General features: G+C 33.9%; 1 long non-coding RNA gene across 1 annotated transcript; it reads right to left on the bottom strand.

Annotated features, from left to right (window-relative positions):
• Nucleotides 1-597: 597 nt before the first annotated feature.
• On the bottom strand, nt 598-7005 carry LOC149784478 (uncharacterized). The gene is made up of 3 exons (XR_016413878.1): nt 6873-7005; nt 1699-1792; nt 598-1042 (listed from the first exon to the last, which is right to left on the bottom strand). It is a non-coding gene; the product is annotated as an uncharacterized LOC149784478 (long non-coding RNA).
• Nucleotides 7006-8483: the final 1478 nt, after the last annotated feature.

The raw sequence follows: 8483 nt of genomic DNA on the forward strand, positions 1-8483 counted from the left end.
CTATGGAATCATGCCACATATTAACGGTTGGTGGACCAATACATTCCAACATACTTTAATATAGCTCTTTTTATTATTCTGGATTTGCATCATAATACCGTAACAGCCTCCTACATATTCAAAGAATAAGGTTGCTAATTAAATTGTTTGTTCAGTTGTACAACACTTGTTGGCTTCGCTTCGTTATGTTATATATTATTGCTGTTTCTATCGGAGACCTAGAAGGCAGGCTAGAACTCCAATAGAGGACAACTTACATGGTCACAACTCAACATAGGTTTTGTCAAGCAGCAGTCCACTTTACGGTTGGCTTCCTGTTTCAAAAAGACCTGTAAGGCGAAATACCTTAGAACGGGCTCTGCATTGATTGTATATTAAGAAGTACATACACAATAACTTCAAACGATCTGTGTCAGGAAGATGTCAACATTACCGATGGCTAACTGACCAAACTAAAATTACCTTATAGTCGGATCTGCCAAAACAGGGTATTTATTGATTCTTTGTTGAGAAATGCATACATTAAAATAATCAGACCAGTAAGATATCGTGTTAATTACACGTAATATAGTATGACGAAAACGAGTGAACATAGAATACACTCAGAATATCTTTATTAAATTAGACAAAATATATTGACAATTTGTTATGAACAGAACTATATTGTCCTCAAAAACACTGTTCTGGGCAGCAAGGAATACTAGAGTAAAGTGAGTAAGGTTGGGCAGGCTGATTTCGCAGGCCATCTTGATTCTGTTGGTGCTATATCTACGCAGGTTACACACGTATACGTTCATTAGATTATATTTATTTGACTTTCATCCCTAACATATGAGACAAGGTCAAATGTTGAAAGGTTATATTATAAAGTAATTAAAGAGAAGTCGTCCAAAGCTAGTTCACTACACTGTATATAATAAATTGTGCAAGATGTCTAGAGTAGAAGATCTGAATGGTTATGACTTTGTTAGCTCATTTCTTGCCCCATCGCCATCTGATCCAGAGCCTCCGATCAGGGTTACTGGCTTCATTTTTGTGCAGTCTGTGGAAAAAGAAAAACTTTATTCAGTGAAATTCTGAAGGCTAATAATTTTTTCTAAGATCAATCTATCTGTCTATCTATCTATCTCTCTATCTATCTATCTATCTATCTATCTATCTATCTATCTATTTATATATCTATCTATCTATCTATCTATCTATCTATCTATCTATCTATCTATCTATCTGTGTGTATGCCTGTTGGCTATTATATTACATATGCGTGTTTGCCTGTCTTTGGAGTTATTGTTCTTTATGTCAGGCATTATTATTTCTATACTGGTTTTTCTCTCCCTACTTTTTTCTCATTCTGTTTATAAAACAGTTATTCTATCAAAACATGAATGTACATTCTTATTAACCGATTCACCTACAACCTGTCTTCAATGCTCAAGACCGCCCATCTATCTATCTTGCCAGCCAATCACCTACCTTGTAGCTATTTTCCTCTCTGTTTTTTTATTGCTAGTATAGAAGTCATTGCATAATCAATATGACCTCAATGTACATTGAGCGACTTATGATCAAAATGTTTCTGTTCTGAGACCCTGAAACATGAGCAATTTCAACCATTGATTTTCTGCTGTTTCTTATAGATCCGTAAAATATAAATATGGAAGAGTTTACAGAAAATGTACAGTATTTGCAGAGATTTACTCATTAAGGTCAACTTTTCCATCCTCGATGTCCTTTAATAGAGATTCCAACACAGCAACATCCTCGGTCGAGTAACTTCTCTGTTTTCCAAGATCTGTGGATAAAGCAAATTTATTGGTGCCCACATGCATTATAATAATTAATATAGAGATTAATTTCAAAAGGATGATTAACATGTGAACAATAAATATGGGCCTCGATTTGTCAGTTCCAAACAAAGTCCGTTTCTTGCGCAAGTGAGATAATAATGTACAGGAGTATGACAGATTTACATAATTTTCATTTGTTTACAAAGATAAAAGTGATATTTTATTGATATAACTTCGATTTCTTCTAAACTTCAATATGGTTTGATAATGTTGTCTAAAACGTAATTATACGTCATACTCATGATGTCTTATCCAATTCCACGAATGTGTCAGCTTATACATAATCGGCTGACATAGACTGATTTGAAATACTGCATCATCATAAACGGACTATAAATAGCAGGTATCATATTACTCCGGAAGAAAAAAAAATGTGCCAGAAAGACTAGCTTCCAAAAAATGTTTAATGAAGAGAGGATTATGTCTGGAAAGTAAGTGAGGCATTCGGTGCATGATAATAGTGATGAACCTTTTTATACCCATTGTATCTGACTTGAAAATTCCGTAACGCATTTTAGAGGAAACAAATTAGCATCGATGAGGTTAGAAATTAATATTTTTCGATCATCATGATTCTGCATGTGAAAAGAATGAGTCAGCTCTTTCTGTGACTTAGGTTCTTTCTTTTACATTTGGGCAAACTATCATGTCTCAAATTCTCTGTGTGTTTGTCTCACCACACAACTCTTAACATTTAGCCCACCAGGATTTCCATTAAAGCAATAATTGCACGAGAGCGACTATATTCCTGCAAGAAATCGCCATGCCACTACAACTATGTGACAGATAGCGTGACGCGTTGTCCCATCTTCATTTCGAATGCCAAATAGTTTCCCCAATAGTTTACGCCAAAAATGTACAATAATCAGTGGATTTTGATTTCGAATATCGGCTTTTAAGTTTATTCAAAAATCTGGGGTTGCAATATTTTTTAGAAATACTTTTGAATTTATAATTCATAGAGAAAGACATGACAGTCAAGTGAGATTTAATATTTTAGATATTACAATTAATGGCAACAGAATAACCCTCGTGAATTTGTATGGTTATAATGATGATAATTCTAGCTCTTTTTAAAACGTTAAAGGAGGAGATTTTATTTGTTGAGAACTCATCATTTATAATGTGCGGAGACTGGAACTCTGTTCAAGACTTAGATTTGGATAGTTATAATATTTTATATGACAAACACCAACACTCTAGGGCAGCGATTCGAGACCTGAAAAACAAATTAGAATTAATTGATCCCTGACGAAATTCCAATCAAAACTTAAAGATGTATACCTGTAGGCAAAAATCTCCCTTGAAAGAAAGTAGATTAGATTAATTCCTTGTATCGGATGGCATTCATATGAATACAGCTGATGCGTGTATCTTACCAGTGTATAAGACTGATCATTCAGCTATTGTTTTGAGTGTGGCGTTTTCAACGTGTCCAAGGGGAAAAGGATATTGGAAATGTAATGCCCAACTGTTGAGGAACATTGAGTATACTGATTTTGTCAAAAAGTGTATAACTGACACTGAAAATGAATATTGTGTAGGGGGAAATAAAGATGATTCTCTCCATGTTTTTCTTTCCTATAATGATCAAATGTTCTTTGAAATTTTGAAAATGAAAATAAAATCTGAAACTATATGTTATTATATTAGGAAAACAAAAAAGAAACGGGATTAAATAAAGAAAATTGAGCAGGAATTAATAGAAATTGGGGGGGGGGGGCTGTCGAATAACATAGATGGGGAAACTCTGAAACATTTAGAGAAAATAAAAGCAGAGTTAGAGGAATCTAAGAAAAAATACCTAGAAGGTGTTATATTAAGATCTAAAGCTAGATCGTATGAATTTGGGGGAAAAAAGCACAAAGTACTTTTTAAATCTTGAAAAAAGGAACTATGTCAATAAGACAATAAACGAAATTATTTTAGATGATGGGACAAATATATCTGACCAAATAGATATTTTAGAAGCTCAAAAAGAGTTTTATATGGAACTGTAAAAAATTGTTCAGCTTGATGATGAGGCTACTCAAGAAACTCGAAATAGATTTCTTAATCACAATATTAAACTTAGTCAAGAGGAAAGAGAATCATGCGGTGTCTGCTTACAATCAATGAACTCGGTATGTCTCTAAAACGGATGGAAAATAGAAAAAGTTCTGGCTCGGATGGATTCACTGTAGAGTTCTATAAATTATTTTGGAAGTCTCTTGGGGGATTTACATGTAGATCAATAAAATACGGATATACTGTTGGAAAACTTTCAGATTTTCAGACTCGAGGAGTCATCACATGTCTACCAAAGGAAGAAAAAGACTGGAGACCGATATCATTTGTAATGACTTTAAAAGTTGTGTTATAAATAATGGGAATATGTCATATTTTTTTACTTGAAATAGAATGTCGTCATGGAGATCCCCTTGCACCTTATTTGTTTATCATTGGGGTTGATATTTTAGCTATAATTTTAAAGCAAAATGTGGATGTATGGGGACTTAATCTTTGACGCCAGTGAATATAAATTGGGTCAGTATGCCGATGACGCTTTTATTGTTCTTGATGGATCTCAGCTTTCTCTTGAAGCAGCTTTGAATATCCTGCAAGTTTTTTTCTATTATCTGGACCTAAATATAACATAACAAAAATAAAAGCTATTTGGATTGGAAACAGGAATTTTCTAATGAAAGAATATGTCCCGAAATGGGCCTACTTTGGTCTTCTAACTTTACACACCTTAGCATAGAATTGTCTCTAGATTTACAAAATATGGTGGAAATTAATTATATAAAGAAATTAACAAAGGCAAAGCGAATACTGGCAAGCTGGAGCCAAAGACATCTGTCAATAGTTGGTAAAGTAATTGTTGCAAATCTCTTGTTCTGCCCATATTCATACATCTTTTATCAGCACTTCCAAACCCATCAGCAACAGTTGAAGCAGAACTAAATCGCACATTACTTAAGTTTGTGTTTGGTGGAAAGTAGAGAAAATAAAACGTGATATAATAGTTTCCCCAGAAAACGAGGGAGGACTAAATATGATACACATATTTTAATTCATTATGGTATATTAAGATAAGATGGGTTAAAAGATTGCTGGAAAAGAAAAATGGAACGTGGCAGAACTTAGCCAATAAAAATACACTCAGAAATAAAAAGGATTTTTGGATTTAGGGAGAAGGAAATTAGAAGAATTTAGCAAGTTCATTAAAACAGTTTTTGGAGAGATTAATTTTAACAGTATCTAATTGGAAAGAGGAACCGCAAAGTTCTAACGAGTATCTATCCAAAAGTATTTTAAATTTTGTTCCCCCCAAAATGTCCTATCAATAATAATCCTGGACAGAAGCCGGTTTTCAAATTCTGAATGATCTAGTAGGTCATTTAATACCTTTTGAAATAATACAACAATAAACTAGAAGATTTCTTGAAATACTTCTCCTTAATATTCAAAATTCCAAAAGCATGGAAAAACTTCATATAAAACCATTTAGTACATAATAAGTTTGATAAGCAGGAGGATAAAAAAATGAACGTGCAAAAAAAATTCACTCAAGTTTGTTTACAAAGGTCTTTTTAAAAAAGCTAAAAGGCAACACACTGCGAAGGAAGAAACATGGATGCAAGTATTTAATACAAATATTATTAGTGAGGAGTGGTCTGAGATTTATAGCCGGGCTAAATGCTGTACCAAGGATACCAAGTTGATCTCTTTTAACTTTAAATTAATCCATAGAATAATCGCTACTAATGATTTTCTGAAACGAATTAACATATTAGATGACAACAAATGTACTTTCTGTAAGAGTGAAAATGAAAGCATTGAGCATCTCCTTTATGATTGCAGTATTACTTCTCAGTTTTGGTACCGTTTTGTTGAAGTTTTTGCACCATTTTACCCAAATATTGTACATTTGTCCAAAAGAGAAACATTCTTAGGAAGTGAACAAATGGACAGTTTGTCTAATTTTCTGCTGCTTTTGGCAAAATATTATATTTAAACTTGCAGATTCAATATAAAAAATCCTTCTATTTTACCTTTTAAACAAATAGTTGAAATGCATAAGAACATTGAAAAATACACTGATAAGGTAGATAAAAAAAGAGAACCAATTTCTTCAAAAATGGACCTCAATAATGAAAGTGTAACTTGTTTCTGACTAGATGGTAAACAGGAACAAAATAATGTAATATCACAAAGTCCACGTCACCTAGATTGTGTGCCATATGCATGTCTGCATGTGTTTGTGTTTTCTTTTCCTGTAGATTATATTTATTATCCCTAGATTATCTGATAACCAGAAATAACTTAGTGACCATCATTCTTCAAGAAATCTTCGTGCCTCTAGTACTGCGATGTAGCATACAATCATGCGCCTTGCCAACAGCATTTTAAGTACCTTATTGTGTTCTCAATGGTTTGCGCAACAATTCACACTAATCACTGGGTTTTTAATTGGTATATCGGTCTTTATGTTCCATTAAGGACATCTCCATCTAATCAAACAACTATAATCTCAACGAGAATGAATTCTCAGTTTAAGGGCATCGTTCTGTAATATTTACACCGCTGTTTGAAAATGATTTTACTGATGTACGTCATATTGAAAAATGACCCAATATGAAAAAGACACATAGAGTACGCTTTAAGAATGTCTCGGATTTGTTTGGACATTTTTTAGTTTAGTTATAGCTAAGCTTGACCGATATATTATGTAGACGAAGCGGTCCACCACGCAATATTACCGGAAGGCGCAAGGTGGGAGACTGCTTTGAATATAGTTTGAATACGAAATAATTCGAATGCATTTCATACTTCCAATTAATAAGTTTAAGGAAAATAACTCGGAGAGAAAAAGATAGATACAGACTAACTGTTAAATCTTCTGTATACTCATATACGTAGAGACAACAAATTCTGGAACAGTGAAGAAATGAAAAATTAAAGAAAAGAAAGAATGAGCGACAGAAAGAAAGAAAGACAGAAATAAAGAAAATAGAATGGCAAAATAAAACAAATACATACCTTCAGAAAACGCCACAGCACACAGAACCAGAAGCAGCAGCAACAAGGTGAGATTTCTCATTTTTGGAAAATGACACTGTACCAGCTCGCAGCTTGTAGTCGCAATGTTGGGTGGATCAAACCTTCACTATTTATACGTGTTCTCAGGTGAAGTAGGTATCAGTTATCACAGCGGACCAATAGGAGAATATTTTATTGATAGTGCAATCAAAACACATACCCCAAAAGCACTTGAATGGAATCATGGCTGACGAGATGTATGCTCGGGAAAATATTTATTAGGATGCAAAGTACTTAATATGTAATTTGTAACGTCAAGCACCTGGTAAAGTTGCGCTCGATAACACTATTTTAGACTAGCTACAGTTATCAAGGATCTTCAAAAGAACTGATTTGTAAGGAGTGTTTCTTTTCAATGAGAGTAAAGACAAATCAGTAATAACACGTGAACGTATTTGTTTTGTTGCGATGATTCTATCTTCAGTATAATAATAATCCATCCATTGCAGAGTACATTACTTCTAAGCACCATTGAAGGACAGCTGTATTGAACATGCCTTCGGTGTAATCTCTAATGTAGATATAAAATCTCTAATTGAGTCTCTAGGCAAAGTGACGTTTTCAATAAAAAGGTATTGCGTACTTACCGCTGTTTCTACATAAAACGCTAGTTCTACAATATTGGCACTGCTAGAAAGACTCGGTAAATCCCATGTTCAGTATTATTTTCTTTGACAAATGGAAGCACTCAAAATAAGCAACAAAATTCCTGAATACAGTAAAGCATCTTGTTTTACGGATGGCCAACTCAATCATGTGGAACTGGATAGAGAGGCAGTGGATAATGTGCCCACAGTGAGTAGTGGACTTCCACTCATACTGGTATATTTTCCACCCAATCTAGTGGAAATACACTCAATCTAGTAGAAGTCCATTACGGAGTGTATTGAAGCTGTAGTGGGTTTCCTTTTATCCCTCACTGATTCCATTGTATTCTCTTTGCGAGTTGACACATTATACAAACAGATTTGAGACACACCGAGAGCGGAAACCAAACCATGGCTGATCCCAATTAATACCTTTGGCTGTACGAACTCTAGAGTGTTAACATTTCGTTATATATAGTGGTCAAGCTCGGGATACATAACGACAAACCCGAGTAACGTAGCAAAATGTATCCATTATGTAACGTACGCCACAAGAAAATGCCTAGTTACAGGTTATATTTGCATACTATTCTGCATCAAGTAGTAAATTTGATTTTCATTCTCAATAAATGACATTTCATAAATAGATTTTTGCGCTAGTTAGAAATTTTTCATAGATTCTCTTTTAGTTCCAAACTATTCTAAAAACCCACGTTAAGAAATTAATGGATGCAGAAATAAACATACAATTCCACAGGAGATTACGAACGAATGCCGTTATCATTTATATCGGACCTGTACGATCACGAACACTGGATCATGATGACATATATGTACATACATGTCATACATCTTTTCAGTGTTCATACTGCAATAATAAGATCGTATCTGTATTATACATTTAAAAAAGCGATACACGAGATATACTATTAAAAGGGAGGGAAGGGTTGCCATTTTTCCTTTA

The sequence above is a fragment of the Sinohyriopsis cumingii genome, chromosome 14 (genome assembly GCF_028554795.1).
Source record: "Sinohyriopsis cumingii isolate HCF-2022 chromosome 14, ASM2855479v2, whole genome shotgun sequence".
Taxonomy (NCBI): Eukaryota; Metazoa; Mollusca; class Bivalvia; order Unionida; family Unionidae; genus Sinohyriopsis; species Sinohyriopsis cumingii.